Consider the following 16,952-nt stretch of genomic DNA (forward strand, 5'->3'; position numbering starts at 1 on the left):
AAATCTGTTATGCACTTGGGAGGTGTTTGAACTTCATCGTAATATTCTAAAGTCTCTTTTCTTAGTTCCTATCATTGTAAGAGTTATTCAATGTCTTTTTGTGTGTGCTACTAATTATGAGTCCAATATAGTTTATTGTCGTACCTCTGATGTTTGCAATTTATTATTCAATGATGAAATTAAAGCAACATCATTTTGTAAAAATGATCCAATGAAATAGTTCTAGTTGAAACATTACTTAGAGTTTTGTTAGAGGGGGAATCATGATTGCATTACTCATGTTATCAAGAGATAATTTGGTCGAAAAGAGAGAATTCACATATACTTTTCTGGAAACAGTTTCATAATAGTGTTTTGTGACAAACCAAACATATTTTGAATACTGTGAAGTAAATCATAACTTACAATATGCTTTTAGGGACAACTTGATGATCATGCTCTAGAATAATGTAAAGTAATTCACAATTAAAACTCAAAAAAATGAACTCATACCTCAGCAATGGCCTTTTTAGTTGTCGATGGCTTCTCACCTTCACAACCTACGACGATGGTGTAATAGCTTTTCCCATCGTCGTCAGTCACCCGTACACATAGAGTTCTCTTTTTCTTCTCTATAGATGTTGGAGGCTTGCTCTGAACAAAGTCTGGTAACTTTATCCCCTTTAACTTGGCTATCCTCGCCTCCCCTTCATCTTCTAGTTCCGTGTAATAGATCGCATCTTGTAGGTGAGTCTCTAACTTATAAAAAGGGACTCTAATAGATGGGATTTTGATCATGTGCCCCTTATGCTTGGATTTGATGCACTGGTGATATGTCGACACAACGAGAGCTAGGTTGTGAATCATAAGTCATCCCAGGAGGACACGGTAGGCGGTCCTCCCTGAGATGACCTGGAATTCCTATGTGATAGAGAATGTCCCAAATCGCTACCTGCAATTCAATGGACCCCTCTGTGACAAACACATTTTCATTGAAATCTGTTACCTCCATCAACAGTCTTCTAACGGTCTCTTCCTCCTTGGGCATGGGTCAGGAGGGGGTCAGTTTCTACTCCCGCTAGGTCTCTTTTCATGAATTCATCCAACTTTACCATCTATACGAACAATCTTCTTAGGGATAAACAGACCATTAGGTTATGGTGTGGTGACTGGTGATAGTTGCACCACCTTCCGCCACATCTATCTTTCTCTGGGTCTACTCCTACTGGTGGTGGTAGATTAATCACCCTGTCTTCAACTAACTTGTTCATTATCATAATCACTTCCTCTTTTGTGCAGGGGAAGGGAAGAGGGATCGGTAGGTCATTCCTCTTTCCTGAGGCAGCATTGCGGTAATAGGACCCCTACCTTGGTCCTCCATTATTCCGAGGCTTCCGGTCGATTGCATACGCTTCATTCCTTCCATATGGTGCAGGCTAGTGTGAGGTGTTCTTGACCATGTGCGTCATTCTTTCTGTGCACCTCCATAGTTAACTGAACGTCTTGACCTCCATGTTCTCGGTACCGATTCTGTAAGCGGGCCACATCCCTTGCACACATTATTTGACAAAGCTTTTCTTTGTGGCATGCTCGTCGAAGACAAAGTGAGTTAGTTTCTAGAACCTCATGTCATGCACCAAGAGATCTTTTCCCAAACCTTACTCTATATTTCTCAGATCGGCCATTGTCAGCTTCCTTTCTAGGGTGAACCATTTTGATAGAAACTTTTGGCTAGTTCACCCCATGAATCAATGCTTCTAGTGGTGAGGCTGATGAACCAGGTGTGCGTTAGGCCGGTTAGAGATATTGAAAATTCCAAAACTTTAAGATCCCCATCAAGAGTGAAGGATTCGAGGATGCCTTCGAACTTTCTTATGTGCTCCTATGGGCTGCTCTTCTGCCCATCATACTGTGGCCACTACTACAGAGGGACATATTTGATGGGGTAAGGCTTGTACAGGATTCGGTCAGAGTAGGACTTATGTAAGACAGTGAAATCCTATGCTCGGTTACGGTTTTCTACCACTAGTCCTTGGACATATTCTCTCAACTCGTTCCAGCTGAGTGGAGTCTTCATTACTAGATCTACTTGGGTGAAGGCTCAAGGCTGGTTGATGGGGTGCTACCCTGGCTACACAAGTGTGGGATTGGTTTTGTTGGGCTGTTCTGCGGTGTTAAGAATTGGGTTGGAGGCATGACAGTTAGCGGGGATGCCAGCGGGAATAGCGGCTAGGGTGAAGGGAGATTGCTCAGCTTGGGCCGACCGCTAGAGGAGGATCTGGAGAGCGTTCCTTATTTGTCCTTGCATCCACTTGATTTTTTCTAACCAAGCCTCAAAACAGGCCTCGAACTTGTATACCTTGTTTGAAAGTATTCCAATGTCAACTTGATTGGCTGACTCCTCCTCAAAATGATTTTCAACCCCGGGGTTGGTATTCTCAGGGATGTTGTCATGTTCCTCGGGGATTGGTGTAAGGTTGATTCTATGGGCGGTCATTCTCTGTGATCAAAGAATGAACCAGAGATTCTATTGTAGGTTAGGTGGTGGCTAGGATAGGGAGGTGGTCTCTTTGAAGGATAGAGGAAGGCTGAGGACTAGGAATGAATCATTAAGGAACATTGTTGGGGTTTCACCACGTGTCCCTATGGGAATCTTTCTTAGGATTGACTTTCCTTTCATTCAGAGATCCTCATAACCCATGTGTGCTACTACCCTTTTGCACCTTGCTTAACTGATGTGGCACTAGTGACGTCACTATTTGGCAGATGACATCTTATTAGACCTATGTGGTGCCTTGTCACATTCGTCACTTCAAAGTTACATGTGTAGGTAATATCCGGGCCTGGTTCTTAACAAATCGTTATCCTGTAGCAATTGAGGGTTCATCGCAGAGCTGGCTACATGTGAACCTCATTACGATTCAACTTAAGTTTGCTTTTGGGCTTGCACTAAGAATAGGTTCATTGCAAGCGTGTAATGAACCGTGGGTTCATTGCAGACCTATAGTGCACTATAGGTTCATCACAGAGGAAAGATGGGCTACAGGTTAATCGCAAGTGTCCATGTGATATTAATCCAATGTTTACTATGCTTTGAGGGACTAAGCGAGCACTATGCACCTACACCTGATAAGGGTAGGAAAGGGGATGGCTCATTCCCATTATGTTTTATTTGGAAATAACAAGCCCTCTCTAAAGTTGCATTCCTTATGTAGACTGCATGCTTAGATAAAATTCTAGCAACCAGTCATGTGGTGTCCTGTAATCTGCCAATATCCACACAAGTAAATCATGAGTGATACAAGTGAATTGTTAATATCCAACTTTTAATTCATTAATCAATCATTCATAATTTGTATTCAAATTTTATGGGTGGTTTTAAGTGAGCTAGAGTCACCCTAGTAACATCAGATTATATTATATAGATTGTTTTCTATTTTATTATTTTTACTTTTTAACATTAACAAAAAGGTTAACCAAATATTATTTCATAATTTTTAATTATGAAAATAATTATTTAATTATTAAAGTTTAAACTTTTATAAATTTTTTGAAACTAAAAATCATTTTTCTTTATAAATGTAAATTAGTGGATTTGATAGGTTCAATTCAATATTATATTCTTGAATATTTTGTAAAGAATTTTTTTGTGCAAACATGTTATCAATCAAATGTAAAATAAACATGCTATCAAAATCCTTTTCAAAAGAATATTTTTGTAAACAATTTTGTGCAAAAATGCAATGAAACAAATTTCCCATTTTCAAAAGAATGCTACTCAAAATCTTTTTCATGACAAAAATGTTGATATAAAAGATGATTGAAAAGCGACGATAATTGAAGATGGTCAAAAGATTTTTCTAGAATCTCCTATGCTTCCATAGTTGTCTGGCACTCTCGGCTATTGACAAAAGGATTGTAATACATAGGCCAATCCTTGGATCTTCCTAAAGGGGTTTTTGAAAAGGAATCTCTTATCCATAAAGTTTGTGTGGTTATATAGGACTATGATTGTTTTTGTAACAAAGGAATTGTGTAATCTCTCATTGGAAATTCCTCGAGATTTTCTAGAATGCATGATTTTATAATGAGATTAAAAAATGCATTTTTCAATGAGAAAATATTTTTTTCATAGAAACTAATGAGTTCTAGAAAGTAATTCTAACATATTTCCTTACTAAACAAAACTGAAAGACATTCATCAAGTTTCCATACTTGAATTATGCATGTTTGATCTGGGTAAGTCAATATGTAGGGATTTTTTGGCATTTGGCTTTAATGACCAAAATATGCTTTGATTTTGAGAGTTGGGTCAACCACCTAATATGAGGATTAGGAGAATATTGGACTCAGAGCTTTCATAATGGATGTTTTGCAATTTGTACATGAAGTAGATGATGAGGGCATACGTGGCACTTACTTGATAACTGATGGTGATGATAGCTAATATGCCTTGATGGGATGAGATGTTTATCCTATCCATACATGTGAAGTTAAATGCAAAATAAAGGGTGAAGAAAACCTATGTGATCAAGCCACCATGAGATGACTATTACAATTTATATCTATATCTATACTATTATAAAAAGTATGAATAGGGTCTTAGGTTTTATGGGGTTTTTCTTGACTAAAATACTATGCTTTTTGAAATATGGTCCCTCTTTATTGTGAGGGAAAAAATGGTAATCTAAATATTATTATTTAGTTTATTCAATTTTCTCTCATTAAATCCTACATTTATGATGTTAACTACCATTTTTCCTCATTGATTCAAATGTTTAAGGCGTTTTTGTTTCTTATCATTAAATTCTACTAATTAAATCCATTCATAACAATTTTAATAGTGGAGACATATTTTTTAAATCAACTCAGAAACAAAACTATATTTTCGTCTAGGTGATGGTAAGAAGTTCAAACATTTTGAATCAAATGGGCCAACCCATGATGTAATAATTGAACAATAAAAATTCAAAATAAATGAAATACAAAAAGGAATATAATTTGTACAAATTATGAACACATCTTTAATATTATATATTCATCATGTTAGACAAACATGAGTGTGATAAACAAGAAATAGTTGTATTAATGATGAAAATGGCACATAAAACTTAAAACAAATTAGAAATAAAACCATTTTCATATTCAATTTCATCAGGTCTCATATATAAGGTATTAAATCCATTCTCTCATTATACCACTTAATCCATCTATGGAAACAACTACAATATCTGCATACTTGTTCTTCAAACACATTAGTGCCCTTAGTGAATTTGTGATCATCAAATTACATAGGACCAATAATGCTAACAGAAGGAAATGATCCATTATTTCCATCTAGGTGGTGGGTAAGTAATTTAATCATCTTGGTTAAATGGGTCAATCTATAATTCCTTAATTCAAGTAATAAAAATTAAAAATAAATAAATAAAAACAAAAGGTTCTTAAAAATAGAAATTTTGTAGAAAATGTGGGTTCATTTCCATTAATGTGTATTTTTCATATTAAAAAAGTAAGTGTACTAAATAATAATGATCCTTTATCAATGATAAAAATAAAATTAAAATCAGGAGCAAGAGAATTAATGTTTGACCCATAATCCACAAACTGGGTTAAATGGTTTAGTGGTTTGATTTGCTACAACAATAGCATGGTGGTTAAGTTATTGGTTTTTTGTAACCAATTGATTTAGGCATATGATAAAAAATCACTGACAAAAAATGTATGTTATAAAAATCAATTGAAACTGTATTTTCCTCCTAACCTAACAAGATAACATGAGATTAATAAATTAAATAATAACAATAATATAACAATTTTTACTAAATTTGCAAAAAAAGAGCATATCTTTTAATATCATATTATATATTCATATTAAACAAAAAATATGCAAATAGAATTTATTGTTATTAATAATGAAAACTGCTAAAAATACCAAAAAAAATGTCTTTTCTCATGTCCTATTGACCTAGTTAAATAGGTCAATAGTCAACCAATAAGGTCATTTGGTTGTTAACCAAGTTAATGTTTTTTCTACTAGTAAAATTGAAACATACTCTTGATTAAATTTATTGTATGGGTGATAAGCTAATCAATTTGAATGTTTGGTTAAACAACAAATTAAAATACAAGACTATTTAAATATAAGTCTTAAAGTTGAAAGGCAACAGATCCATCAGCACATTATGCTTCAATTAGTCTTTCTTGCCAAGAGATCTACTATATATGAACACAAGTAAATTTGGATTTACTCCTCACACCATCCTCTCATAGCACATTGTACTTGTGCATTGGGAACATCTCTTAATGACAACATACATGCATGGGAGATGCTCCCAATGCATGGCTAAGTGTGTTATGAGATTGGTGTACAGAGCACATTCGATCTCAACACAAGTGTGCAAACTTAGGTGTGTAGCCAATCACAAGCGAACACACTAGTGTTTCTATATACATGAGGCTCATATCCCATGTGGGTCCCAAGCATAAGGAACATTGATGAGTTAATTTACAATTGGTTACACAACTAGGTCCACACACTTGTATTTGCACTAGATCCAGACCCACCTTTGTTACATAAGTTTTAATAAGAATCTTAAAATTATTGTCTTCATTGTCATCACTTTTAATTCATCAAATTCCCTTCAATAAGACCTATGATTAAGGTATTAACTCCCATTCTCTCATTAAATCCCATATTTAAGGCATTTTTGTTTTCTACCATTGAATTCCTCCAATTTTGCATAAAAGATTCACCATATGGTTATACCACATAATTTTATTTGTATAAAAAACTATATTTTTAAATCTAACAAAAGAAACTATTCTTCTATTTGGGTAGTAGGTGAGTGGCCTAATGTTATATAACATAGATTAAAATATCAACTAATAATTATACAAATATATAAAAATTGTAAGATATATATCATGCACAAATTTATAAATTTGAAGTGTTAAGATAGTTATTCTCTTATTAATATTTTATTTGTATAAATTTCTTATGATTAAAATCACCATTTGATGTAAATTTGAATTTGATAGATTATTTATTTCATATAGTTATAAAATGCTAATTTGAAATATTATTTCTTTTATTTTTTAGTTGGAATTGTTAATCATAAATATGTATTATTTGTTTGGATGAACACAAAAGTTAGTAAAACATATTTTATTTAATTAAATAACACAAAAGGCAAGATGACTTAGCTGGGGTGGTAGGGGAGAGAAAATGAGAGAGGGTAGGTCAAAAGAAGGGAAATGTCTATTTTAACATGTAGGGTCAGGTGCTCATAAACATGGGTCTCTCCTTAATAGGGGAAGAACGAGGAAAATGAGAGGGAAAATAGATGAGTTGTAGATCTGGATCTATATTTAGGAAAAGTTTTTGTTATTGGTAACCTAGCCTATTGACATGTGGTTGGCTTTGCAAGGTTTTTGGCCTTTGTAACTTTGATAAAGTGGAAGACCATGAACACCTTCTATTATATATATAATCAACATTTAAACTCTAGCACCAATTGAGAATAGATCCTAAGAGGAAGAAGAAAGTAGAAGGGCAAGAATAGAAAATGGGTTCCAAATTGAATCTTCAAATCGTATTTCTATTGTTCTTTTTGTTGTGTGTTGCAGAGGCCCAAGATTTTGACGTGACAAAGTATGGTGGAGCAGCCGGTGCAGACATCACACAGGTTAGAGTTTGACAGACTTTAATGATATTTACTCAATATGTAGAATGCCAAATTCATTATAAGTTTTGTTTTGTATGTATAAACACAAACACACTCAAGGCTCTGTTGAACGCTTGGAAAGATGCATGCGCAGCAACAGGGACAGATGCATGCGCAGCAACAGCAACAGGAACGCTTGGAAAGGCTCTGTTGAATGCTTGGAAAGATGCATGCGCAGCAACATGCCAAATTCATTATAAGTTATAGTTTCACATTGATATAGTTTACTTTTACTGATCTGAAAAAAAAAAAAAGAAAAAAGGAACAAAAGAGTTTTCTCAAGTTTGGAAAGGAACAAAATAGTTTTTTTTTGGAATTTTTCTTTTCCAATTTGGAGCCTGTGCTTGAATTTCACAGTATTTTGAAACTTTGGATGTTTGTCGTTATTGATTTGAAAGCATATTCTAATTTCAGGGCTTGCCACATCTGGATGTTAAAATAAAGTGCCAAATGATTTGTACTTAAATGGCCTAAAAGTTGGAGGGATCCTATGCACCTCGACGTATAAATCAAAGAAGTTCAATGTTAGTGTTGGTAAAGAGGTCTTAACCTTCTGCTCACCACATGGCAAGACCATGTGTTCTCATATTTTTGTTAACAATCTGGCTATACTATTCCTTTTCAATACCACATTCGCTTAATTTCATATATTCCAATTATTCTGAAGTTAATTTATCCATGGTTCCTGTCTGGCAGATATTACAAGTAGATAATGGTTAATTTATTGAAGCATGCCTTTTTTTTTCAGGAATAGGTTTGAATGTGGATAACAAGAGACCAACCACATGTTTGAATGCAGTGCTTCAAGAAATGACTTCTGCTTCTTGCCAAATAAGGAAGGAGGATATTCTTGTGGCATTTTTTAAAAGATTTGAGTATCTTTTTGATATCTTCTTAAATCAAGGTGAATAAAGTTTTATGCTGTGATGTTTTCCTTTTCTTTGTTCTCTTTCTTCATTTATGTATCACTTTAACTGGTTGTTTTAATTCTTTTGAGAAAATTTAACCTGAATTTATTAAGAAAAAAAGGGGGGGGGGGGGGATCAAGAGGAGAAATACAAAGCAGGGGGGTGGGGGGAACCCCTACAAGGCCATCTGCAGTATGATTGTGTTTCCTAGGAACAAAAAACTAAATTAACATTCAAACCATCCAAAGAATCCCAAGCTTCAGTCAGATAGTGATACAATCTCCAAGGGTCCCCTTTTTTGTCTCTTAACCATTTTATCGTATTTGCTGAATCACCTGCAATGATCAAATTCTGAATTCCCAAATTCTTTATTTTCCTGATTCCAGTGAGAGCAGCCATTACTTCAGCCTTTGTGGAGTCAGCCCAACCGATTGGACCACTAATAGTCCAGCAGATATTGCCCCTTTTGTCCCTTACTGTACCACCAATACCTGCAAGGCCTGGATTACTCAAGGATGTTTGTTGGGGATGAGGCAAAAACAGAAAGGGGTGAATATCTCTGATAAGATCATTAACTGAAAGTCCTTTAAACAGACTGAATTCACTAACCAAAAGATGCAAAGATAGGTAATATCAGAGATTAACTCCTCCAAGCATAGTTGTCAAGGCGTTGCCTAGGTGACTAGGCGCCCTCGGCTGGGTGCCTGCCTAGGCGATTAAGCGCCTGCCTAGGTGACAAAAATGACAAGGCGGGTGTCTTTTATAATATCATTTATATTGCTGTATCTTATTAATGTATGTGTTAATACATTTTATTATATGCTATATATCAATTATATTTTGTTTTAATGGTTTACTATTGAAATTTAATGGTTTTGAGAAGAGAAAAAGAAAGAAAGAAAGAAAGAAAGAAAGAAAGAAAGAAAAGAAAAGAAAAGAAAGGGGAAAGAAACAATTAGAATAGTAAAGTTATTTTTTTTCTATTCTCTCTATAATTAAACAAAACAGAAGCTCCATCCTTGTTTTTTTCTATTTTACTTTCCATCTTGAATATTTATCATATAAAGTTAATAACCTTCTTTAGCTGCTAATTAATATGAATTTGCTCTACTAAATACTTATTATAGTAGCATTATTTTGGAAAATAATGAAATTAATATATGTAAAAGATTTTTATCTTTTAGATGTGATGATTTGCCACATTTTTAGAGGAAATTTAATGTTCTTAATAAAGAGAATTGCTATTTTTCAATTAACACACATGTTGAATGGTATATAAAACTAGGAAACTAGCCAAAAGTTAGTTTTTCATATTATAAAATTTTTATCACCTAGGCGGGTGCCTGGGCGACTAGGCGCCCCAGTGTCGCCCAGAATTGCGTAGACGCGTTGAAAACTATGCCTCCAAGGTTATGCTTTTATTGTCAAAGATACAGATGTTTCTTTCATCCCAAACACCCCACATCACCGCATGAGGCACTAATTGCCAAAAGACTTTACCCCTTTTGCTAAGCCCTGTTCCTTGCCATTGATTCAAGTTGTCCATAATGTGTTTTGGAAAAGCCCAACTGTACCCTGCCATATTCAAGAAGTGGGATCATATACTTTGAGTGAAACTGCAATGAAGAAGAATGTGATATGCAGATTCACCCTCGCTGAGACATAAAATACAAACATGAGGAGAAATGGAACGTCTTCCCAAAAGTTTTTTCTATAGGAGATCACAAGTATTAACTTTCTGAGACAGGCTTCCTGTACAAAGAAGCAAATTCTTGAGGGGATGTGGCTGCACCAGATTTTCTTGTAAGGAAAAGAGGAATGCTGATCTTCAGCAGTCAAAGCCCTGAACATAGACTTAGAAGAGAATTCACCATTTGGGTGAAGGGTCCATTTTCGGGTGTCAGAATGAGAGGGGGATATGTAGGCATCTTCGAGGGTTTGGATTAAGGCTATTAAATCAGAAATTTTCGAGTCCCTTAGGGGTCTTCTAAGGTGGAGGTTTAAAGAATTCTCAGCGGTCTGGTTTGGGAGGCAAGAAGAAATAGAGGCTTCTTGGTCAAGGGTGAGGTTAAACAGCCTAGGGAAAGAGGCTTTCAGGGTAGCTTCCCCCTACCAAAGATCTTTCTAGAATTTAATTTTAGAACTATTTCCCACTTTATACCTTATAAAAGGAAGGAAATAAGTATGAATGGAACATATACCTTTCCAAGGATTTGTGGCCTTTATCCTGTTCAATTGGAGATTGCAATCCCACCCATTTGTATTTTGTCCATATTTACTTGAGATGACAGCTGTCCAAAGAGCACTAGGTTCTTTTGGAAATCTCCAGAGCCATTTGCCTAGGAGAGAAGAATTTTTCTCTTTAAGCTGTCCAATACCCAAACCGCCTTCATCTTTTGGTCTGTATACTTGTTTCCAGCTAACTAAATGGTTTCTCTTATCCCCACCACCTTCCCAAAGAAAGTTCCTTTGAAGCTTCTCAATCTGATTTCTGACTTTGGTCGGAATCTGGAAGATAGAAAGAAAGTAGACTGGTAGATTTGATAAGGAGGCCTTTAAGAGAGTAAGCCTACCCCCTTTGGAGAGATAACACTTTTTCCAAGTCGATAATTTCTTCTCGCATTTCTCCATCACTGATCTCCAGAAATTGAGGGATTTTGGATTCCCTCCAAGAGGCATCCCAAGGTAGGTAATGGGGAGATTCTCCACTTTGCACCCCAACAAAGATTTGAAATTTTCTAGAAGTTCCACTTCCACTGAGTTAATAGCAACAATACTACTTTTGCAGAAGTTAGCTCTCAGACCAGTGAGAATCTCGAAACATTCGATTACCATTTTAGTGTTTATGATGTTGGTTATGGAGGCATCCAAGAATAGGATTATGTCATCAGTGAACTGTAAGTGAGAGATGTGAATTTTTTCCCTACCCACTTCAAAACCTTTAACCAAGTTGAGAAGAATTGACTTGTCAAAGAGATAATTAAATATATCCATCACCAAAGTGAAAAGTAATGGGGAAAGAGGGCAACCTTGTCTTAGACCCCTACTAGCCTTAAAATAACCTTTCACTTCACCATTTATCAATACTAAAAACCAAGGAGAGCCAATACAACCTTTAATCCACCTGATCCAGTTTCTCCCAAAACCTCTTAGCCTTAAGCAGTCAAGAGTGCAGTCCCAATCCACTTTGTCGTACACCTTCTCTAGATCAAGTTTCACAAGGACCCCCGGGATCCTAGAGGATTTTCCGTCTTCCACACACTCATTTGCAATAAGAATGCTGTCCACAATTTGTCTTCCTTTTACAAAAGCAAACTGATTTGGGGATATTAGATCTTCAAGGACTTCTTTAAGTCTGTTGGCCAAAACCGCCAAAATTTTGTATATGCTCCCAACCAAACTTATAGAACTAAAGTCTTTAACTTCCAAAACTCCCCCTTTCTTAGGGATGAGGCAGAGAAAGGTAGAGTTAAGGCCCTTGTTAACAATGGCAGATGAATGGAAGTCCCTGAAAAACTCCATGAGATCTGATTTTACAATTTCCCAACACTTTTGGAAGAAAAGAACAGGGAAGCCATCCGGCCCTGGAGCCCTATCTCCGTCCATGCTAAAAATAGTCTTCTTGACTTCTTCCTCTTCAAAGCTTCTTTCCAACCAATCACTCTTTTCAGCTAATAGGGTAGTTCCATCCCGATTATGTAATGTAAACTAATTTTCACTATCCTTGGAGTAGAGGTTTTTAAAGAAAGAAAGGAAAGCTTCAGAAATTTCCTCAGAATTCTCCACTTCTCTCAGATTGAGATTGAGCTTGGAAATAAAGTTCTTCTTACTTCTTCCCGAGGCATAGGTGTAAAAAAATCTGGAATTATTGTCTCCTTTTTTCAACCATCTCACTCTTGATCTTTGTCTCCAATAGATCTCTTCCCTTCTAACTAGTTGCTCCCATTCCTTTCTTAATTCTGCTCTTTTATTTCTGTTTAAGGCATTGGGGGTCCCATTTTGCTCTCTATTATCCAAGTCCTCTAGTTTTGAAAGAATTATTTTTTTCTCTTCTTCAACAGCTTTAAATTCTTCTCTCCCCCAAGCTTTAGGATTTTTCTTCAAAGCTTTTAATTTCTGAAGAAGTTTGAATCCAGCCTGACCCTCTACTTTGCAGTCTTCCCACCATGTTGCAACCTTTTTACTGAAGTCTTTGTGTTGAAGCCAGAATTTTTCCAATCTGAATGGGGTCTTTCTTTTGATGATTCTTTTGGTGTTCAGCAATATGGGCCGGTGGTCTGAGGTACATCTTGGATGAAGTTCTTGACACAGGTTTGGGAATCTCTCCAACCAATCCTAATATTGCAAAAATCTGTCAAGTCTACTGCTTATGGCATTTTCTTGCATGTTTGACCAAGTGAAAAGTCCAATGGTAAGAGGGAGATCACATATATTGTCTGTCAATAAAATTAGAGAAATTTCTCATGCTTCTGGTTGGGGTTCTACCATTAGAATGTTCTGAACTGAACCTGGTGACATTGAAATCACCCACTAAACACCATGGAATGTCCTCCTCCTCATGCTGGGACTCCAACTCAGCCCAAATCCTCACTCTATCAGAGGGAGAGTTAGGACCATACACACCAATGAGGATCCAGCTGAAATCATCTTTAATATTAGTGAACAGAACCGAGATTGAGAATTCACCTCTGTCAATCTCCAAGCCTGAAATTTCATCTTCCTTCCATGCTAGAATGATACCTCTAGCGGAACCCTCAGCTGGAACAGCAATCCATTTTCTACCCCTTATTCCCCATATGGCTTTCATAAGTTTTCTGTTGATGACTTCTTTTTTTGATTCCTGAAGGACAACTATATCTGGATTTTCTCTCTTCAATATTACTTTCACTAGGCTTCTTTTGAGCTGACCTTGCAAACCCCTGACATTCCTCTTCATTGAGTCACTTTGACAGAGTTCCCCTTATTCATCCTATTTCCCTTTGAGATGCGATCCATTAGACCCCACTGAAGCCTTTTTAGTTCTTTTTTTCTGTTCTTCTCGTGGTTCTTTCCAGATTTAGTCACCTCTTTATTAAAGATTCTCTCCTTTTCATCTCTTTGTCTCTTTTCACAATTCCCAAAGTTCCGGCTATATTGTCAATTTCCAAATTCTGTCTCCTTCCTGCCAATGCTTTGATGGAACAGCTGTCTGAAATGGAAGGATCTGCATTGGGTGGGATGGCAACTCATTTGAACCTGAAAGAGTGGAAGGGGAGAAAAGACAGTGAGATGCAGAAACAGAGCAAGAAAAAGGAGATTGAAGAGAAGACAGAACCGAATGGGGGGCGGGGGATCTCCCTGAGTGCGATTTATGGTTTTGGTCAGGAAAGGAAGTTGACGAATCTCTCCCTTGTCTGCGAACAGGGGGTGTCTGATTCTGAAGACATTCCGTAGCCTGGATTGATCAACTGGGTCTGCTCGAGAATCTCCACACAACCCCAACTTCCTTTGTCTGTGAACAGGTCTTTTACTCTTTTAAGAGCAAACTCACGAGGGTCTGGATCTGCTTCAGTAGCGTACAAGCTGAGGTCATCCTCTGTGTCTTCTTCTTCACTGGCAGATGGCAGGCCAGAACTCAAGGACGGAGTTGGAGCCATGAAAACTTTACCAAGATGCCGGCCCAAGCTGGGAGGAGATTCGGGAACCGCCTGACTGAAGGAAGAAGACCCAGTTGATTGGTAAATTTATGGGAGTAGACAGAAAGGGTTGGTTCTGTCAACCTCGTCTTTTAACTCATGTAATAAATTTATGTAAGTTAATTGCAATAGCTACTTCGCGAGAGAAAGGGTGAAGTAGAACTAGTAACTGATTTTAAGGAAGAAGATAACATCCTATTAAACAAAATTTTCATTCCATTAACTAGCTCTTTGTCTTCAGGAATGACCATCTCATCATGATGAAACTTTTCTTCAAGAATGTAGTCAACATCATCATCAATTTCTTTGAGAACCCATTCAACACCCAAATCTAGATCTAGATCTACACTAAACTTTTCAGCTAGAGCTGATTGCTTCTCTTCTTGCACTTCATCTATAATATGGAGTTTTGATGCTTTATAGATGGTAGCTATTTCTTAGCATCTTGAATCTCTTGGCATTTTTTCTTTTAAGTTTGCTCACACTTTGTAGACAATCTCATTAAATTGAATGTATGAGAAAACAGATATGAAGTTAGGGGTCTGAGAGTGAGGCATCGACTAAGTGTGTCAGGGGAAGTTGAAATTAAGAAGCAAAGCAAACGCCTCACGGGTATCTCAGTAATATGGCATGTTGACCTTGCAGGATCAGGCAAGATTTGCTGAGAGAGGATCCCACAAAATGTATCCTTGCATAGTGCCCGGTCTTGTAGTGTTCAACAAGGCCCAATAGCTGGATCTCGCGGGATGAGAACCTCGTGAGCATATTTGAAGAGTGATTTTATTGGATCGAGCAAAGTCGGGCCTTGTGAGGCCAAGTTGAGGATCTCGACACTGGAGAGGTGCTCAAGGGTGTCAGATGCATGATCACCGCCATTGGAACACGTGTTGCTTCCTGAGTGGTCCCCAAGAACGTGGTTTAACAACCCTGTGGTCCCTTTAGACACGTGTCCATGAGGGAAATAAAGGTAGACTCTGCTTCCCTCATGTCAGTTAAGACCAGGAATATTCTAGAATGTGTAGCCTCATGCACGTAACCCAACCTTCCCATTTCTATAAATAGGGAATGTCTTAAGCTAAGGACCTTTTTCCTCTTTCCTTTACCAGCTTCTTCCTCTTCCTTCACTTCCAATCCTTGAGTTCTGAGCCTTAGCCATTTTCTGGTTCAGACTCCCTTGAACCCTTAGCCTTCCACAACCATACACATCCTACCCTCGCAGTATTCTTCTCCTTAGTTCAAGATCAACAGGCCATCCTCATTCGGTTGGCTTACAGAATGTTAAGTTGAACTTAAAATTCTTCCAATGAGCATTGGAAATAGAAGTAGAGATTCAGATCTGAAATAGAAGAGAGAAAGAAGAAATAGAGAGGGAAAAGAAGATCACTCTATTACCTGTAAGTAACTTCAAAATGAACTACTATTCCATCAAATCAACTCTTAAATTCCAATTAGAGATTTACAGTGAATCTATTTAATTTATACACTAAACATGAAGGCTTGAATCTAACTTCACTAACTCCAATTTCAGCTAGGAAACTGATGCAAGACAAATTCTAACTACTACTTTGTAGCTATGGTAACCCAATAGATAACCTATAGGGACACTCAAATAAGGAATAGCTCCCAAACAACTTCAAAAATAGTAAATTATTATTTTACTATAATAGTAATTAAGAGATTACTATGAATAATAAATCCAAAAGTCACAGGTAGATGCATTATATCCTTCTTTCTTCTTTTGTTAATCAATCTATACAAGCTACAGTCACACATAGATGCATGTTCACACTCACTGACTTTACCAGAACAATGGCAATTCAATGCAAGTGTTGTCCAACTACTCAGCATCTATTAGAAAAAGACTTTATGATGAACTGGGATTACTTTCTTGTCATCTCTCTATACTGTTGAGCGTCAAGCTTTTTTTGTATCATGCAGGATTTCAAGCTCTTGAGGAACTATATTACAACAGTTGGCTACATAGGTAAGAAGGAATTTGTCTACTTTTTTCCCAACCTTTATTTGTGTGTGCATACAAGAACATACATTCATATGTAGTAATCTGTTTTTTTTTTTTTCCAGGTGTTTAGAAGCCTTAAATATGTTTCTAGCACTAGATAATATAAATGATTAAATTCTTCCTAGAATGATCATGGATGAAGCCATGATTTAATATAAGAGCCATATATAATAGCTTTTTTCCTTCTGGAAAAGCATTTGTTGTTTCTTTTAGAATAATATGACTGCGTTATTTTATGACAATAATGTTGATAAAATGTGTCATTATAGTTGAGGTAAAATTTCTACTTAGTTATATCTCTCCTTTTTTCTGTTAAATAAAAAAGATATTGTATCCTTTTGGTGCTCAATTCATGGACCTTTAATCCTACTCCCTGAATTTGACATGAGCTACACAATTTCTATACCAAAAATAAGAAAGACTTGAGCTTCCTGTTCAAGTTTCCTTTTGATGTTTGTCTTTTTGGCTTCTAGACAATAATCTGATAAAAGTTATTGCTAAAACATACAGAATGAAGGGTAAGTTCTCTAGAGGCTGGAGCAAGGTTCAAAATATCGATACACCCAATATGCCGGTAGGGGCGTATCGGGCGAATCGATACCTCTTTTTTTAGTTTTTTTAACTTTTTAATTTTTTTTCAAAA

The 16,952-nt window shown here is 36.4% G+C and overlaps 2 long non-coding RNA genes across 2 annotated transcripts; both read left to right on the forward strand.

Annotated features, from left to right (window-relative positions):
• The first annotated feature begins 7,451 nt into the window (after positions 1-7,451).
• LOC148803057 (uncharacterized) lies at positions 7,452-16,347 on the forward strand. Its single transcript, XR_016081461.1, has 4 exons — positions 7,452-7,667; positions 7,767-8,240; positions 8,455-8,610; positions 16,228-16,347. It is a non-coding gene; the product is annotated as an uncharacterized LOC148803057 (long non-coding RNA).
• Positions 13,141-15,114, forward strand: LOC148803058 (uncharacterized). The gene is made up of 2 exons (XR_016080345.1): positions 13,141-14,358; positions 14,935-15,114. It is a non-coding gene; the product is annotated as an uncharacterized LOC148803058 (long non-coding RNA).
• Positions 16,348-16,952: the final 605 nt, after the last annotated feature.

The sequence above is a fragment of the Nelumbo nucifera genome, chromosome 1, assembly GCF_055504915.1.
Source record: "Nelumbo nucifera cultivar China Antique chromosome 1, China Antique-T2T, whole genome shotgun sequence".
Classification (NCBI taxonomy): domain Eukaryota; kingdom Viridiplantae; phylum Streptophyta; class Magnoliopsida; order Proteales; family Nelumbonaceae; genus Nelumbo; species Nelumbo nucifera.